This window comes from Vanacampus margaritifer, chromosome 5 (genome assembly GCF_051991255.1).
Source record: "Vanacampus margaritifer isolate UIUO_Vmar chromosome 5, RoL_Vmar_1.0, whole genome shotgun sequence".
NCBI lineage: Eukaryota > Metazoa > Chordata > Actinopteri > Syngnathiformes > Syngnathidae > Vanacampus > Vanacampus margaritifer.
In genome coordinates, this window is record NC_135436.1 from 20,706,251 (window position 1) to 20,726,589 (window position 20,339).

The window sequence follows — 20,339 nt, forward strand, 5'->3', positions numbered from 1 at the left end:
AAGAAGAGCAATCAGTTGTAAGATGTCCGTTTTTAATTTCCCGTTAACTTATATATATAAAAAATATCCTTATCTGTGTTCACCACAGTGTTATGAAGAGAAATGTTGTTACTTGTTTAATTGTAAGTACTTAATTTGCATATTTACAAAATCTCTACCGTACGTAAAACAAAAGTATTAGTAGCAGATGTCATTTTTAATATATGCCATAGGCCGATTAAAATTGGATGATCGGCCACAAATGGCTCCTGGGCTGTAAGTCAGGTTTCCATCCAATTGTTTCGAATTTTTTAAGCGAATTTACTGAAAATGCGCAAAACGGACATGCGACTTATGCCTGTTTCCATCTGTTGCACAATGTACTTAGAATTTGGTAGTGAAAAATCTTGAATAGGTTTTTTCATGGGATAGGCAGATTCTCTTGTACACACTTTGAGTAAAATGTACTCTGAATATTTTACTCTCTTCCAAGTGTAAATGTTAGAGTGGGACCAAATACACTCTGTTTAGAGTAAAATTTACTCGACAGAAGTTTTAGTATGCTTATATCGATTTTAGGGATATTCAAAAAATATATTTTTTCAGATCGATACAGTACCTCTGCTACTTTTGATCCATAACCCCCCCCCCAAAAAAAATTTAAAATAAAAAACAATGACATCATTTTAAAACAAAAGACCTACAATATATATGCATTTACATGGACTTGTCATTTGCAAATTTCTATTCTTCTCACGTCCAATACTTTTATCGGCCACCATCACGAGTACCAATAACTTGAAATACGGCTGGTATCAGCCCAATACGACATTTCTGAAACATGAGTACAGATTGCCAACAAGTTTTTTTTAACACACACATATTCAGCAAGTTCAGAAACACATACAACTGTGACAATGCGTCAGCTAATGCAGTGCATTGTGGGACGTGCGATATCAGTCAAGACAATTCGTTTGAAGACTCGATGTCCATATTAAGACTTCCCGCTCACTCAAAGGAAAATGGAGAATTAATTAGGAATTAAATATTTTCCTGTTACAGTGAAAATTAGATCAATCTACTGGGGGGGAAGGAATAATGGTTGCTTAATAGAAACTCACTGCAGTGAGTGGGCAATTTGGGAAAAAAATAAACATTTGTTTTGGTATAGCGATATCTAAAGAGGAGGATGTATGTTATTTTATCTGCAGTATGTTAGCATCGGTACAGCTGACCTACAAGTGTCACGGTGCGTCACATTGGCTTCCCACATGACAAGTTAATACAGTATCTGTGTGTGGACACTGCGAGGGCTGCGAGAACACAGTCTGACAGCAAAGTGCAACCCACTCAACTGCGTGCGAGCGCAGCTTCCTAATGCGAGGATGTGCCCATCTTTTACGTCAAGGTTACACTAGAGGTCGGCAACCCGCAGAAATTGAACGTTTTCACTTTTCATGGCCGGGTGACAGTGAGTTGAATTGTAATTATCATTTGGCATCGATGGGGTGAGCCACACAACTGTTGACTATCAAGAGAGATTAGTGCTACTTTTTTTTTTTTTTTTAATGATCAATCACAAATCCAAAATAAAGCATGCAAAGAATGATCATGGTGGAAATTCCGGTGTACTGTATTTCCTACATGTCTTGTCTGACTTTGGAGATGCTGCTATAAAAGGCAAGATGCAAGGTGGGCTGCCCATCAGTCATTCATTCCCAAAATAACATTTCGTTATCTCACATATTCAGCATACCATCTGTGTTCATAAAATGTACAAGTTGTCTGTACCGAGCTCACATAATCAGCTACCAGATCAAAAAATAGTTTTGGATGCAGCACTGTTTTTGAAGTTTTACAAGCTTTGGATTTTGTAGCTGTTTTTGTCTTAGTTTGTGTTTACCATTACATCTTTATACATGCAACCTCTTTTAACCCATTAAGGCCGGGAGCGCGTGCCCGCGCTTCTCCCTTTAAACCCGGGAGAACGGATTTGTTATTTTGTTTTGTTTTGACCAATTCTTGGTCTTTGTTTTTAGAAAATGAGAATGTTGAAAATTTTGACAGCTTTGTAACGGAATGGACGATAGATAATTACCATTCGATCCCCCAAGGTTATTACCCCTGCGCTCCAGTGTGGAAGGTAAATATATTTGGAGTTTTATACCCGCAGATGCAACATTTGTTTGTTGATTTAAAAAATATATATATATATTTCCAGGAAAACTTGACTCAAAAGTCACCCTTAGGTTTTCGAGGCATGTTTTGCTAGGCGCTTTAGGCCTTGATGGGTCAAACATGTAGCTCATGAATGCAGAATTCATCGGCCACTGTATATGGTGTTTTGTTTGATGCCACCATAGAGGTTTCACATTAACTCATTTGCTCTCAAAAATGTATAAAAACGTTTTTTTTATTGGGGGGGAGATATGCTAGAGCATACAAAATGCTTTGATGCTTAAAACAATGTAGTGATTACAAAAACGGCCAGCAGGTGGCGGCAGAGTATAAGAGATCAACCAGGGCCACGTTGCAAAAAGCTATTTCCCCCAGTGTTTTAAACAGGTTTATGAATAATGATGAAACTTAACTATATTCTAACAGATACAAAGATCCTTTTTTTTCCTGATGAAAGAAGAGACTAATCTTTCTTTTGGTAGGTTCCATGTTCTTATAGCAATAGAACACAATATTCTGTGGGCACTGCAAAATCTGTCAAAATCCAGTAAAATCCTCTGACCTGAAGAGGATGCTTAAAGCAATGGTAGTTATTACAAAAACGGCCAGCAGGTGGCAGCAGAGTATAAGAGATCAACCAGGGCCACGTTGAAAAAAGCTCTTTTCCCCAGTGTTTATGAATAATGATGAAACTTAACTATATTCTAACAGATACAAAGACTAATCTTTCTTTTGGTAGGTTCTCACAGCAATAGAACACAATATTCTGTGGGCATTGCAATATCAGACAAAATCCAGTAAAATAGCCGGGAGTGAAGGGGGTTGCTCCAGTGAAAATGGCAGGGAGTGAATGAGTTGAGCATGGAAGTTACGGTTATGGAGGCAATGTAGCGAACTCGGGTTAGGGTTATCTATCCATCAATCTGTCCTTCCATATGACCTGTGTCACAAATACGCCATATATCAGATACCATGTATACCATATGTATCTTATGACTTGTGACAGTAGGCACCATGGCAGTACGTTTTCTGCTTTCCAGTAGGCTATTGATTGACTCTTACATTAGATTTAATGGCTCATCAGCACAATGACAAAGTAGAGGGTAAAGACTGGCTGCTATGGCAACAAGTATCAAGCAGGATCATCTATAGGAAGTTATTGCGTGCTCACTGAACTATGCTCATCAGCAACAGAATAATTGCAGCCGCAGAGCAATGTCATGCAAGCCGCCTTGCATTGTCAAAGCAAATTGGTGGCATTTCAAGCCATCTGTGAAATTAGATGTTAATCATAGCCGATTAAAAAAAAAGGAAAAAAAAGTGAGTGAGGTCTGTCTGCCCACTTGCAAATCCTTTATTACGTTAATGTGTTATTGATTTGCCGTTGTGCAAAGCAAACCTCCCTTGTAACATAATAATGAGTCCGACACTGCGGCAAGGAGACTATTTATCTGTGTCAACAAAGCGCAAAGGGAAATTACACATCTCTGCCATCTTTATGAGTCAGTTAGCCAGGCCTTCTTTCAAAGTCACGCCGATGTACCCGAACGCCCGTTTGACTGCTGTTAATAAATGTGTGTCAATTTGAGGCAACAGCATCAGTGCACCTTGGAGTGTAACATTCAAGACGGACGGGCGGTATGAAATAGCCCAGTGACGAGGTCAAAGCGTTCGCGTCTGACGCCTACGAAAGGACATGACTGACAGCTGCGATATCGCCTGTATTTGTTATGTCTGTGAAGAGAAGTGAGAAAAGATCATTTGTTTTGTTGTGAATCTTTAAGTTGTGTGCCATTCTTTTAAGAAAGCATGAGTGATTAGGCAAAACGTTAACTTATTTTTAATGGGATCGAGATCAGACAGTAAGGCATTTCAGAATAGCACAGTCATAAACAAAACATAGCAATTAAGAAAATGAGAGGTTTCACACACACACAAAGAAAAGAAATGGCCAATATTTCAGAAGCTCTGTCAGGGTATGAAGAATTGCGAGAACCACTGTACAGGTTCATCTAAATAAATTACAATATTGTGGAAAACTTAATTTAGAAACTCAGTGAAACTCGTATATCAAATAGATTCATTACACACAGTGAAATATTTCCGATTTTTCTTTTTTCTTTTTTAATAACGTTGATTATAGTTTACATTTAAGGAACCCCAAGCGACTATCCCAAGTTTCAATGCAGCGTACTTCACAAAAAGTTGGGTCAAAAATAACCCAAATTGGATTAAAAAGGTGAAAGATCGAATCAACGTTTTGGTCATGAACCAAAAATTCAGGTCAAATCAATAACCCAAAAAAGAACCCATTTATTTGGGACCAATCCAACGTTTTGGTTCATTATTTAAACCAAAAAGTTGGGTCAAAAGAATAACCCAGAACCCAATTTTTGGTGGTTGTTTTGTGGGTTATTCATTTTGACAACCAAATACGATTTTTTAATTATTTTTTTTGTTTAGCATTTTATTCATTTAACCAAACTTTTTTTGTTTAAATGCTTATCCCAAGCAGTTGTTTTGTTTTTGTTTTAGAATACACTCTTAAAACTGCTGGGTCAAAAATGACGCATTTTGGGTCCGAAATTGGAACGACCCAGTAATTGGGTTAATTTGACCCAACCTTCTGCGTTGTCTTGTACAAAACAACCCAGAAAAATTGAGTTGTGGGTCAAAATTGATTCAAGGTAGAGGGTCGGTCCAATTTTTGACCCAGCAGTTTTAAGGGTGGATGGATGAGGGGAATAGTGAAAATAACTATAATTGACAGCCATTTCATCATATTTAGTAGAATAACTTTACATAGGCTGTCGTCTATAAATGTGTCTCATGTGGCTGCGCCATTGTTTGTTCAATATCAAACTACTGCATTTATAAAGTCTGAGTACAGCAATTTGCCTCGACTTCACGTAACACTTTTTGGCCATTTTCCTCATCGGAGGTCTGCAATTACAGACTTGCAATTTCCACAATTGCCCAAAAAGGAAAAAAGAAAGCGAAGCAAAAATGAAGGGGAACAATGCAGTCACTATGTTTACAGTGTCCGTCAAAGTTCTTATTCTTGGCCACAGGTAGGTCAGCCTCCATGCAGGTGCTTTATCTATGGCAGCCTGCCTTGCAAAAATTCTTCATGTCGTTTATCACTGTCTGAACAGCTGACAAGCAGCACAGTGGATATGGATCATCTTAGACAGTTAGATGAGACCGTCCCGAGGGAACTCTGTGCACACACACACGCGCACATATACTTGCAAAAAAAAAAAAAGAATGGCTAAAAGGATGCACACATAAAGGGGTCACTGGGTTTTCTAAAGCAGGGTTGCTAGTCCCCATGATATTGCGCAACAGCGCTGCAAAAATTAAACAAAGATGGTCATCTTGTCTAAAAAGACCACCGCACAATCATCTCTCCGCCTACCTGTTATCATTCGCTTCAGTGATGGATGAAGAGACGCTAAGCGTAAAAGGCTTTTGTGCAGCTCATACTGCAGGCGGTCACATCTGAACGTCCAGTGAGCCCGCTAAGGCATGGCTATTCCACAAAATGCGTGCAAGTCAGGCAAATGAACCCCTACATGGACAGTCTATAATGATGTTTTGTTTTTTCATTAAAGTTCGATTTTTGTTGAACCAAGTCCAAGTGATACATGCAAAGACACACAATGACGGTTGGCTAAAATTAATTAAACTATGACTTGTGCTAATTTAAAAATATCAAGGCCGACCAAGAGTTTCACAATTGATTCAGTAAACTGCTATAATATTAGTCATTTTTCGGTAATGGTAATAGATACCGGTGAATATAGTTATTTTGTCAGTCTATATGTTCAAATGGCTGTTAATTGAATTGTCATAAGACTTCAACACTAATGCTGTCTTATAGCGTTTTGCATTGTTTCATGGCATTATAGTAAAAAAAAAAAAAAGTCTGTTTTTTGTTTAGTTAGTCAGGTAAACTTCAAACTGGAGTGGCAATAAACAGCTTGAAGCCCCTTAAAAATCTGCCAAAATACTACTTTTTGCTTCTCGCAATTTGTTACTTGAAAATTAGTCAACTGGAGAATCAATCCTCTGTTCACTGCAAATCGTTCATAAGGCCTTGTGTAATCTAAAACAGGTTTTAATGGTGTGTTAAGAAGAAGAAGCTAGGGCTAGGCTAACGGTTAGCTTATCTGTTTCCTAAATTACATTTGAAAACTCTAGTCACAAATCTATTGCGGTGGCACCTTAAACAAAAACTGAGTTGTTCTTCTATTTGTGTCCCGCAAAAAGACGAGCTTCAGGTCGCTTGCTAATTTGCTATTGTTCTGTTTCACCTCACAGGTCATGGAGTTTGTGGCTTGGCCAAACTTGGCGCTGACAATGAACAACATTTACGATTCTCCAAACCACCTTTATGCAAACAGTCTGTTTAAATGCAGCTAAGATTAAGTAACCTTTTAGAACAGTTGGCTTTTTTTCTACTTAGCATCTTCAGCTATCCATAAAGCAAGTGCATAACATTCAACTTTGAATTATTATTATTTATTTTATTTTTTTGCTCTCATTAAAGCTGTGTATGAATTGGAAGTGGAGAGGCATACATGAGTATCATTATGATGTCGGGTTCAGGGTTGAGAGGGTTATTTTTAAAATGTAATCCATTACAGTTACAAATTACCTGCTAAAAAATGTAGTGATCAACATAATCCAAGTACCATACTATTAAAGTAATGTAACTGGATTAGTTTTGGAATACTCCAATATTGAGTATGCTCATGAAGACAAAATAAAAATCACCACAATATATATATTCTATACAATGTACAAATAGCAAAAATCATTGTGTAATTAAAAAAACATGTGGGCTATTGATTGATTGATTGATTGATTGATTGAAGACCATATGCTGTTTTCTAACTGTCACTGAAAGCAAAAACACCTCATTGATAGATAGATGTGTGACATCAACTGCAAAATGAACTTTTATCCCAGTCACAAGTTTAGTCGTGTGTATGTTGTGTGTGATGTTTAAATAGGGAATTGGTGGGAGGAAGATTTGTTTGGAAGGTGTAACTCACATTATGGTTGTAGGCTAGCGGGTTAGCGGGCTAGCTAGCAAGAAGCTACGGAGCGTAGCATGCTGCTGGACTTCTCAGCTCAAACTTTCGCTCCGAGTAAGTTCCAGTGAGTACCGGTCGTCATTTCCTCCTCCCGTCCGTGAAGCTTTTTCAAACTGCCCGCGTGTGGAGGACGACTAGTCAGTTCGTTCGTTCCCACCTCCCCCACATGTAGCAACTGTCCAACTCGTGCGGGCGTGCGGGCGTGCACGCGCTCTCTCTCTCTCTCTCGCTCTCTCTCTCTCTCTCTCTCTCGCTCTCTCTCTCTCTCTCTCGCTCGCTTGCTGTCTCTCTCTCTCTCTCTCTCTCTCTCTCTCTCTCTCTCTCTCGCTCGCTGTCTCTCTCTCTCGCTCGCTGTCTCTCTCTCTCTCTCGCTCGCTAGCTGTCTCTCTCTCTCTCTCTCTCTCGCTCGCTCGCTGTCTCTCTCTCTCTCGCTCTCTCTCTTTCTCGCTCTCGCTCTCTCTCTCTCATCGTAAAAATTGTAATCCCCATTTTTAATAAATGTACCTGTAATCTGATTGCATGTTTTTTCCTGTAACTGTAATGGAATACAGTTACTTTTTTTTTTTTGCCATCTGATTACGTAATGGCGGTACACGTATTCCGTTACTCCCCAAGCCTGCGGGTTTATCATTTGGGTCTCATTGTTGGCATAACCTTGGACTGGATGACTCCACTTGCATTAGCACACTAGACATGATAAGTATTAGCTGCATATATATGTATATATAAAATTTTCAGTGCAGTGTGAAGGCTGGCATCCGCTTCAGGTGATTCTTTTTTTTTTGTTTATTTGGCTGGGGTTATTACACGCCGGCTTGCCTCTGGTTCATTGCTCACCTTTACAGCTGCCTTCCGTGCAGTTCCGATAATATATTGAGCACTTAAGTGTGGAACAATTATTAGAGCAAACTGACTGTAAATCTCATTTCTGGAGGAGGTGAAAATATACATGTCTGCTAACTTCCAGCTCTCTTATCGTGTGCAGAGGCAAATACTCCGTAAAGTTTTGTATGCAGCACTGCCGCTTTGTCAATACACAATAGGTTGTACGAACAGACTATCATGTGTCAGGGTCACCGATAAAGAGACAAACAAAAGATCTTCAACAAATAGAATATGTGACAATACGGGTTGACTGAATGAAACGGAGCCGTTTGGTCGCTTGGTTCAATTCAGAGTGTCTGATGTTAATTAACCTGAAGACAACCAGTTGAGACCTCACAAAGTAAATGTCACACAAACCCCGAGAGGCTTGCCTTGTATTAACCACGCGCCTTGAGATTATAGCACTACATCCTGGTTTACTTGACAACAGTAGTCTTTTGTTTGGACTTTGCCAGCAAGACCTATAACTTTTATCTGCATTGATTGCCAACTTAGTGACATTTTTTCTATACAAGTGACATTTCGAACCTCTCGAGTGAACATTTTTCAAAACAAAAGAGACCAGCGACAACGTCAACAGTTGTTAGCAACTTTAATAACACGCATAACAACTGTTTCATAGGCTGTTGGTTAAGATTTCTTACCATTATGCAGTAAATCACTGTCAATAACAGTTATCACTCTAAAAATCTGTCTATCTATATTATGATACAGGATTCCCGAGCGAGCTTCTAATACCAATTTGACTTTTTCTCATTTCCCTCTTGATAGTACTGTATTGTAGTTCTCTTGTAATACAATACTATCAAGAGGAAAATTATTGAAGATTGACATATTGTTTTGAAAATACCATCCATCCATCCATCTTTTTTTCTCCATGCAAAATACTGGGAAGTATGCATGGTCATTTCTTCACATTATTCAAATTTTTTGACATCCTGTTTTAGTGGGTTTTATGAGCTGGAAGCCCAAATAATGTAAAAATAAACAAATTAAAACTTGAAATCACTTTAAATTCTATGAAAGTTTGACTTTCTGAATGGAATTACAGAAATTATTTCACTTTTTGTGGATATTCTATTTTTTGTGTGCGTGTAATTTTTTTTTTAGAGTTCTTATGTTGCTAATTCTAAGGCTACATTCCAACAAATATGAAAGGACAAATAATTGTAAAATAATCAAATGTTTTTCCTGCAATTCATATCTTTGTTTGGGAACCCCAAAAAAGTTATTTTATTCATTATGTATTTATTAAATTAATTACAATTAAAAAAATAATTCAGATTAATCAGTTATCAGAATTGTTTTTTCTGTATTGGAATCAACCTGAAAAAATCAATATCAGTTGGGCCTTAATTTCAATTTATTTCTGTGAGGAAAATGAATTTGATATATGTATAACGGGTTACGAGCTTGACCACGGAACGAATTAAACGGAACGTATGGAGTATGGACGTTGAGGCCAACATGTTTCTTTCTGCAATGGAAGGCGAGCACGGGCAACTGAAACACTTTAGCACAATTTTCAGGAATTGACGTTCATGAAAACACGTGTTAGTTTTGCACCAAACTATGCAAAATCCCATGTCAAGCAAATCCTTGGTGAATCCAAGTGGGCTTTAAGAATGTTGCATATTTTGCTTCTTGTGTGGCTTTTTTTATTTGATTTGATTCCAAACAAAGTGTGAGCCTCAACAACAAAAGGAACTTCTCATCACGGGCACAAACTCATAAGTTGTCGATGTATGGGTTGGGGAAATTTGTGTTTGGCAATGTCATGCACCGCAGCGCTACACAAATTGGCAAAGTGCGGACTGTTGATGAACGTCTGCCTCTGTGAATCATAATGCCTCCTTCAATCTTTATAGGCCCTCGTTTTATTGGGTGGGGGAGTATGGTTAAATTAGTCAGAGGTGGCTGCCCGCAAGCGCCAATCATTTGCATCTCCCACTCTAGATGGAGTTCAGCATCTCCAGAGGTCTCCACAAAAAAAGTCACAACATTTGTTGATAGGTGCTAGTGCAGTTGGATAAGTCACTAAATAGATTTTATACGGTAGCATTTTGGAGATAATCACCAGTTCTGCGAGATAAAAAAATAAAAAAATCACTGATCCAATCAATAGGCTGACCAATCAATCCGATCTATTTAGGCAAGTTGTTTATTAATTGTGCAGACATCTCAACCCATGAAAAAACAAAAGTGTGTATACTTGATGCCCATTGAAACACATTGGGAACAAATATAGTAACAATTAACTCATTTACTGCCATTGACGGCTATAGACGTCAAAAATTCATTTCAACTATTGCTATTAGTTTCACATTTTTTGAGTATGAAAACCCAGAAAAAAAAATATTGTACATTTAGAACAGATATAAAATTTGTGATTAATCGTGAGTTAACTATTGAAGTAATGCAATTAATTACAATTTTTAAAAAAGTTATTGTCTGACACCCCTAATTTTTTAATAATATATATATATATTTTTTTTTAAATTAGGGTTATCAGGCGATTAAAATGTTTAATTGTAATTAATCACATGACTTCATTAGTTAACTCAAGAGTAATCAAGAATTTTATATCTGTTCTAAATGTACAATACATTTTTTTTCTAGCTTTTCATACTCTTTTTCACAAAAGTGGTAAAAAAAAAAAAAGTGAAATGAATAGAAATAGTTCAAATTAATTTTTACGTCTATAGTCGTCAATGGCAGTGAATGAGTTAAACACTTATGTCACTTTGTCCTATGAATCTTTCTCAGCAGGGGCGGTTATTAATTGCGCATAAATAAATAAAAAATTGTGGTGTTAAAGGAATAACTCAAAATTAACTTACACCCCTTATTAAAACCTAATTCAATTACAATAAGTGCAGTGCATAATCTTCTAAAGTTATTTGCGTCACAAAGATTGTCTCAATTTCAATCCCTTGATTGCCAAGCTGCCAACTTCTAAAGTTGATTTGTAGCTTGAATTCCTGTTGCGAAGTATTAAACCTAGTTGTACTGCGTACTTTTTTTTAATTTTTTTTTTTTTTACTTTTTTTTCCCATGTTTAAACCAAAAAGGAGAGCACTTCTTACCTAGCGTCGAGCAGGAGAGCATATGGTGGCATTTTTTTATTGGCTGCCGCAGGATGGCTTTGCTTCTGGGTGCCACACAGTAAAAGGGACACAATTCCCACACGACTGTTCAGCCGTCCTTCTTCCGGCTAACAGCTGTGCTTTAATATGAAAATAAATACATTTAAAATCAACCCCAAAGGCTCATGTATTACACATTCATTGACAAAGATTAAAACAAAGGACATTTCTCCCGATAATTATAATTTTCATTAGTTTCCTCAATGTAAAATTTTTTTTTTTTTTAAGCATTTTTTTTATATATATTTTGATAACAAAACGATTTTAGTATTATTATATTATTATTTTGTTAGTTATCATAAACTATATATAAAATAAAATAAAATCTTGTGACACAACTCACTTTTTCAATATCTTTTGTCAAGCTTTAATTGAGAGTTTTGTTTTGCGGAGCATTGAGGACCCAAATGCAGGAAACACGGGTCAGGCAGGTGTACTCACAAAAATGATTGATTGCCAAAATATAAAAAGATAACAAAAGCTATTTGATGCTAAATTAAGAACAAAACAGTTTCAAGGAAACAAACACTCAGACTAAACTTTTAAAAAAAAAAAAAAAAACTCGTACACACAGAAACATTTCAAGACGTGCGCGTCCAAAAGAACAGCTGTAATGTATATGCCAAGCCTGGAGTAGCGCTGTAGCGCAGCCGCGGGGAGTTAACGGAAAGAGTAGAAGAAGAATCAAAACGAAACTTTGTGCGGATACGTTGAAACGGGCTTTCGTGTGGATGGAGTCGAAATAGAAGCAAATTAAAGAGACAATGACAAAGACCAGTGGGCTGGGGGAGCTGATTGGAAGACATAAGGGACCGGGACGACGAGCACAATGACAACAGGGACACATGACAACTAAAATCGAACCCAAAACAAACAACTGGGAACTGATTCTGAACAAGATGGATGGATGTTTGCAACTCCAGAGCACACAAGCGCACGCACACATGGCCAATTAAGCCTCTATGAGAATTACAAATTTCTCACCAGCCGCCTTATTTACTTAATTACTTTAACCTTTTATTCATCCGACATCGGTCATTTCTGGTAAATGTGGCTCAGACGTGATAATCTGTATAGATAACGAGGGAGAGATATTTTCCCCTCACACAAATAATCACTTAACGACTAATCAATTAACCTTTAGAAAAATATGTCCGTTATGATCTGTGATGATAAATATTCATCTCGATGAACAGCAACAGGTACACTTTCAAAACCTCCAATTAACCCAAACTTTGTGAAGCTATAGCAACTGTAACGGCCGTGCCACTTGCAGCTTCTTTGTCAAAATACCACAAGCAAGCACACAAATAAAAACAGCCACATGGGGACAAGCGGCGTCATAAAACTACACTCAGCGGGAGCCCAAAATTGAATTTACCGCCAGTGAAATTGGATAACGTACTGGCAGTTGTACCATAAATGCCATAAATCCGTGCAAGCGTCGTCCAATGTGACACCTGAGAATGTGTATGCGGTTGTCGTTTCATTCATGTATGCTACCGACAACAAACAACCCCTGTTGGGCTCAAGAAGATGTTTGTTGTTTTCATATTAAATGCCAAAATCAACAGGAAGTGACCCACAACTGCCCCCCCCCCCCCCCCAAAAAAAAAAACAGCACTATGCTTAAAGAAGAGAGATATTGAAATATCAGCAAAACGTACCTTCGCTGCCATTGACGACTATAGACGTCAAAAACTCATGTGAACTATTTCTATTAGTTTAACTTTATTTCTCTCATTTCATTTCATTTTTTATGTAAACCTAGAAAAAAAAAATTTAGCGTACATTTATAACAGAAATTTGGGATTAATCGTGAGTCAACAATTGAAGTCATGCGATTAATTACGAATACAAATTTTAATCTATAAATCTCTAAAAAAAAAAATTTTTAATTGTAATTAATCATATGACTTCACTAGTTAACTCACGATTAATCACAAATTGTATATCTGTTCTGAATGTACAATTTTAAAAAAAGTCTAGGTTTTCATACCCTTGTTAGCAAAAGTGGGAAAAAAATGTTAAACGAATAGAAATAGTTCAAATGAATTTTTGACGTCTATAGCCGTCAATGGCAGTGAATGAATGAGTTAAGAGAGCACAGTCCGTGTTGCGATGTTACATGAATATTGGTAATCAATACATGCAGACTGTGCTTAAAAATAGCTGACATTGTAAATGCAAAATATGATCATGCGAGAACTAACTGACCTCATAATCAAATATACATAATATGACATACTGAAATCTTGGGCAGGTCTTGGATACATTATGCCCGCAAAAGCATTCAAAGCAGCCCGTCATCCGATTCTATTTAAAAAAATAATAATAATGTAATCAGCTAAACTGACAGAGGTGGGCGCGTCAATGAATTTTGACCATCCGTCATTCGTTAACAGCCGAGCCACCCATCTGTCATAAATCTGTCAATATTTCAACTGTAATTGTAATCTATCTATAATTTAACTGCGCTTCTGTCATTGCTAAATTACAGCCGCTATTTTAGGACACTCAGTCAATTTCACTGGCCTTGTAATCCAGCTCGATTTAAGTATTAAAATTTTGATTTGATTATTTTCACCCACGCACACATGCACTAATAATGCCATGAGGATGACCACGCGTGACATTAGCTGCAAAATAAACTTTTTATCCCAGTCACGAGTTCAGCCATATTGTGTATGGTGAATTGGTGGGAGGGATATTTGTTCACAAGATGTAACTCACATTATCTTGTAGCGGCAGCTAGCGAGAAGTTCAGCGTAGCATGCCGCAGGATCGACTCTCAGCTGAAACTTTTCCTTTGTTAAAGATAAATCGGTCCTTCAGCAAGAAAGGTTTGTTCCAGACCGTAAATACCGGTGGCCACTTACTTCCTCCTTTCGTCCGTGAACCCTTTTAAACAGGCCGCGTGCCCTACACGACGTCAACAAGTCTCTCTCTCTTGCTTGCTTGCTCTCTCACTCGCTCTCTCTCTCTCTCTCTTTCTCACTCACTCTCATCGTAGGATTTGTAATCCCTCAAAATAATCCCCATTTTTAATAAATGCACCTGTAATCTGATTACATGCGTTTTCCTGTAACTGTAACGGAATATAGTTACTTTTTTTTTGTAATCTGATTACGTAAAGGCGGTACATGTATTCCGTTACTCCCCAAGCCTTCTCGTAGCACCCTTCCTTCGCCACACATTAAAAAAAAAATTGTCACTATCACAGCTTCATGATGATGAACCAAAAAAGTTCATGCAGTATCGGAAGAATAATTACACACAATTTACCGCCCCGGCGTCTGAACCACGTGGCCTTAATTCATTCCGCTATAGATTGAAAGTGCGTCCACGTGCTACGTATCATTAGCCTAATAGCATCTTTGTACTTGCTAAAAAATTGGGTTTTCTCTTGCTTTCTTGAATGTCGACATATGACTTAAGGCAAGTACGCTATTAGCTAGCGATGAGCTCATACATCACAAAAGTGCCATCCCAATCTTGGAAAAAGCGAGTGGCCAACTAATATGGACAGAGGAGGGTTGTCATGGTGATCGCTTGTATATTTTAATCATACCCCCCAAAAAAAAGGCTCAATAGCTTATATTATCCAGTAAATGAAAGAGTGGTCGAGTCGTATCATCCAAGGGACACTTTGTCACAGATGTGCAGCAAAGCCTTCACCGCCATAATGGAAGCGATCCTCCGAGGCTGCGGCACACCGCCTCAACTTAAACCGCCAACAGATTAACTTCTTCACCCAAAAATTGATTCTGTTGAACGACTATGTGTCTGATGAGCCCCAGACAGATTGCTTACAGCATTTATTCATTTCGGGATCAACGCACAAAGTACTCGAGCTCGCCTCAAAAGAGTCTCAGCCAGTACACATCTCTTTTTTTTTTTTTTTTTTTTGAAATAAGGATGTGAAATGAAAGTCTTGTTGTTTAGACATCCTACTGCCTAGGGTCCTAATTAGGCAGCATTCATGTTTTGCTGTTTTTACACATTATGAGTGTGATAAACAGATATATTATGTACAGACACACGTCACGGTAAATATCTATAGAGGGCGCCGTGAACATTGCACACGTCATGCAAAATTCAATCAAACTTAGTTAACATTCAGTTTTTCTAAAGTCCTCTGAGGGTACGGACCGGGATCAAAAACCAGAACTAATTTCCAGTGATTCCATTCCAAGGGCTCGTTTGTTTTCCTGCCTGGTCATTCGCTTATCGATTCCTCTTGCATCGCAAATGGGTGATGATGTCAATTACACTTAATTTTTGTCAAAGGGAGGAAATACTTCCAATAAAAATTTTTTTTATATCATCATAAATTATGATATAATGATATGGGCATTTATTATTCAGTAATCCTCAAACTGTGGTACTCGTACCACTCGTGGCAAATCGGACTCACTCCAGTGATAGTTTAAAGAATTATTGCCCAAGTGCAGCTATTTAAATTTTTACCACAATTTAATTAATATGTGTTAATTTTCAAACTGCGCATGTTACAATGCCTTGCATTAAAGAAAACTTAATTTTGTATCAAAATTGCATGACGGGCCACATCAAACGCTCTTGCAAGCCACGTGTTGCCCACGAGCCTTATGTTGCCCACCTCTGAGCAAAGCTGGCGCCAATCCCTATTGGTCCACAAGGGGGAGCCACTAGATAGATAGATAGATAGATAGATAGATAGATAGATAGATAGATAGATAGATAGATAGATAGATAGATAGATAGATAGATAGATAGATAGATAGATAGATAGATAGATAGATAGATAGATAGATGGATAGATGAGCTTGCACTAATTAGGCTGCAGCAAGTATGACTAAGATCTGATTGGCAAAGTTTAAGGAGTAAAACAGCATTTAGATCGCAGTTCGTTTGCCTTCAAATCAACATGCTGCATTAATATAACATTTTTTTTTTTTTTAAGTATCTTACCTGCCTCCTTTTTCCTCCCCCAAAATAAGACAACTGTTCCTCCTTGAGAGACGAGCACGTCAAATAAGCCCAAGTGCCGCGCGGATGTTCTTCATTCCCGTTCAAAAGTGAAGATCCAAAGAGGCAAACAGTCAGTGCGCATCATCCCGAAGAGTCCGAGCAGTCCGTATCAAGCCGAAGAAGAGTTGGCATGTTTGCTCGCCCTCGCCAGTCAAATCACATCGCCGGGGGTCCACATCATCAATTGGGCTCATTTGAACACGCGCACCGGCCAGGCTGCGCATCCCGCATCCCACTGAAGCGCAACAAAAGAGACATCCAAAAAGACATTTAGCCTTTTTTTCCTCCCCCCCCCACTCCACTCCAAGGCGATGAATGCGAACCACCTTTCACATATTTAGTAGTTGTGTGCGTGTGCGTGTGTGTATAGTCCCATCGGCTCGACTGCATCCACTGCAGTCCACTAAAAGGATGCGGAGCAGACTGAGCTGAAGCGCGGGAGGCGAGAGCGCCTTCTCCCCTTGCGCGCACACGCGTACGCACGCACGCACGCACACGCACGCACACGCCTGCAACCTCACGCGCACACCGATGAGATGACTGGTGCCTTTCCTCTCAACACAGCTGACCAGGCGTGAAAAGAAATAGGACGGCGTATAAGCCTGCAACAATGCGCTCATCTGTTCTCCTTCAAACATGTGAATTAGCAATTAACATTAAAAGGTACGTACGCCTGGAAAGCGTTATTATAAAAGAAGATGACAGGAAACATAAAAAAAAACACCCTCAGTGTTAAAACGACAAAAAAGGTGGACAAGAAGTACACGATGTCCACAAAAGTGTTAGGACACGTGGTTATTGCACAAGAAAATGAAACGGCGAAAATTAGAGTCACCAATGAACCTAACATGCATGTTTTTGGAATGGAGAAGGTTTGAGGCAAGATTCGCACCCACACCATCAGAGCTGTGATCGTAGGGGGGGGGGCAGTCGGCTGGCGACCTCAGTAACAGGGTTAGTTTTCACCAGGCACGCTGGCGTGACGACCGGGACCGTTCCCCACCGGGCCTGGGGTCTGGGGATTTGGGGGCCGGCGGGGGTTGGGTTGTGGTGGGTGTGGGCCGGGGGAGGGGGGCTGCCGTGCCCCGTTCTCCTGCGTTGGGCTTGGGGCGCGGGCCGTGTTGGGGTGGGGGGGCGCTCCAGGCTCCTGGGTTTGCTCTCCGGCTGGTGGCCCCGGGGGGTTGTCCTTGCCCTGTCTTGATCGGGGTCGACGACTCCCTTTTTTGGTGTTTTTCATTCAGGATCCACCACACTAGCATTTACTGAAATTCAAACACAATCTGCTTCTTCCTCTCGTCGCTCAATCGATGGAGGCTGATGATATCTGTGGATCTCACTCGGCTTCATCTATCCTTCCTTTCATTTTTCAGTCTTTCCTTTGGTCCCCCTAATTTATTGGAATTTAGATGTTTCTGGGGTTGGTGAAAGATTCTGGTTTGTAACCCTGTGGGGAGTAGGTGGTGTCTGGTAGTTGCTGGATTTCACTTTTCTTTCTTTTCTTTGATCCTTCCTCAGGTCTCCTGACAACTTCATGACTCTAGTGGGATTCAGAAGTCTTCGGTTGAGGTGAAGGGTATGGGATTTTTAATAGGTTTCAGGTGAATTAATGAGCACAAATTCACGCACACACACGTAAAAAAAGGAGAAGAAAAAGAGCAATGATGACGACATTTTGAATCTGTAAGATTGCCAAATGAATAATACTGAGCTCTCTCTAAAAAAAGAAAGAAAAAAGAGCTGTGATGCAGGCGAGCTCAACAGAAGTGGCCAGATTATTTTTGCCTGACTCTAACCAAGATCTTCGTCAACCGTTCTTGGTTTCGTTTAAAAACAAAAAATGCAAAAAGTTGGAACGAGGCGCGTTAACAACCGCTAAAATGGAAGAGGACGAAGGTCACCTGTTGGTCACGAAATTTGGGCAGCAAGACAACGGACGTCTGCGGGAAAATAAAGAGTGTGGAGTGTAATCAAGTATGCACAATAATCAGTGTTGAGCAATTGGTTACTAATTACTTTCTCCAAAAAGTAACTAATTAGTAACTCAATTACTCCTCCATAAATGTGATAAGTGACTGTATTTCAGGTTTCACTGGCAAGTTAATTACACTGAGTAGAACAACCTAGAGTAATGTGTTTAATTAAACCTTTTTTTAAATGTTATGATTAATATTACATTTATGGAATATAAATTAAGTGGCAAAATTCACCAATTTTTATCCATCAAACCTGCCTCTCACTGGCTTGTTGAAAAGAAGTAACAGTTACGATTTTATCATTTTTGAAAAACAAATTAATTTGATCACACTCATATTCCGTTGTCTGAAAGGCAACAGGTTGATCGTTCTGCCTACCACTGTACATCACTGCCATAGATAGCTAAAGATAAATTGGTAATTAATTAATTATGGCTTTTAAACAAATGAAGTGAAATTAGATTATTTTCCTACGGCACCCTGGTTGGGAATCACAGGGCAAAGTTGAAATTCCTCCCCAAAGTTTGATACAGTTGCTTTGCACCAAGGTGCCACCAGATGGCACCAAAGCAATAGTTTTATGTGAGACATGGCTTTAGCCTGAGCATAAAAACAGTGAAAAGAGTACAAAAGGATGGATTGAAAACAAACAAACAAAAGAACACGTTGATGAATGCCTGACCGCTAATATGCTGGGCTTCACAAAAACTTTTCACAGCAGCGCCATCTGCTTGATCTGAAAGAGCATTACACCACCCACTACAGCATTGTCTGTTTAATGTGAGGCTTGGAAAGTGAACAGTGTATTGGAAATCGCTTCATTTGCCAAAAGAGACCTCCATACATCTTCTACGACGTCGACTGTTACTGTTGAGCTGCAACATCTGCAGGATTTGTTGGCCTCTCTAGAAATAAAAAAAAAGAAAGAAGCTGAATGCTGCTATGATTTTTTTTCAGCGTGTGTCTGGGAGATGTATGAGTATCATTTACACACAGCAGCAGCAGCAGCAGCAGCAGCGTGGCAAGGCAAGGCGGCGTTCGCCTCTCGACCCAGGTGAAAAGTACACTGTAACCTCCGGAGAGAAGATCCCGCTGACCTTCAATCAACACACATCCCACAACCTCGACTTCGCACTTTGACACGTGTCAACATGCGGGTGGAGTGGAATGCAAGTTCACTAAGGTCGCACCGCTGCGGTCGCCTGCGTGGCTCATCATGCGGTGGAGAGATGCACATTTCGGTCAGCTGTTTTTTTATTGCTATAACTAGGAGTAATGGATGCAATTTATGTAATGCGGATGAATCTTGTTCTTTTAAGATAGCACAAATGTGCAGAACCTGAGAGTTGAGAAAAACAACAAAATCCTCTTTTGACATTTGCAGGTCAACTTTGCGCCTTTTAATTTCTCCTCTGTATTAATGCTATACACAAAAAAAAAAATACTCCAACCACTCGCACCTTCAGATGCATGAAGATTCACTGTGTATAATAATCTCAAAACATAATCATACTGAAACAAGATTATATTGTTTATGCCCATTTGTTTGACAATTACAAAGCTGCTCTGCATTAAATACAAAGGCAGGTATCCTTCAAGGCCAAACAATCCAAAAACTCTTTCTAACGGTGGTATTGTGCAATATGACGTGTTTTGCCAACTGCCACAAACTGCTATTTTTTTTTCACTGCTTTGAAAGTGGACTGTCACAGCAAAAAATAAAATAAAATAAAGAAAGAAAGAATTCCTACCTGCTACTTTTGCCAAATCTGCACCAAAATAACAAAGTTCGGTAAGTTTGCGGAATAGCTACTTGTAAATTCCGCACGGATAGAACGCCATTTGCTGGATTTGTTGACAAAAATATTAAGGCCACCCACTAGGGCTGGGTATCGATTCAAATTTCCTCAATCAATTTGATTTTGTTTCACAAGAGTTCAGTTCGATTTGATTAGGATTTTTCCCAATACTACGGAGCCCCTCTGGTGGCAAGATATAAAAAATATATATATATATATATATATTTTTTTTTACTAATCTGTTCTCACAGTTTAGCACATCAA

General features: G+C 38.9%; 1 protein-coding gene across 6 annotated transcripts in view; it reads right to left on the reverse strand.

The window, feature by feature from the left end:
• The window catches only part of grik4 (glutamate receptor, ionotropic, kainate 4), a 333,823-nt gene extending 317,066 nt beyond the window's left edge, over nucleotides 1–16,757 (reverse strand). For 4 of the 6 annotated variants that reach the window (XM_077566647.1, XM_077566649.1, XM_077566646.1 and 1 more), the window contains exon 1: nucleotides 7,218–7,465. The gene's annotated coding sequence lies outside the window, so the exon portion shown is untranslated. Of the gene's footprint in view, nucleotides 1–7,217; nucleotides 7,466–16,243 lie in introns of those variants that run through there. The other 2 variants (XM_077566650.1, XM_077566644.1) reach the window with 1 other exon arrangement.
• Nucleotides 16,758–20,339: the final 3,582 nt, after the last annotated feature.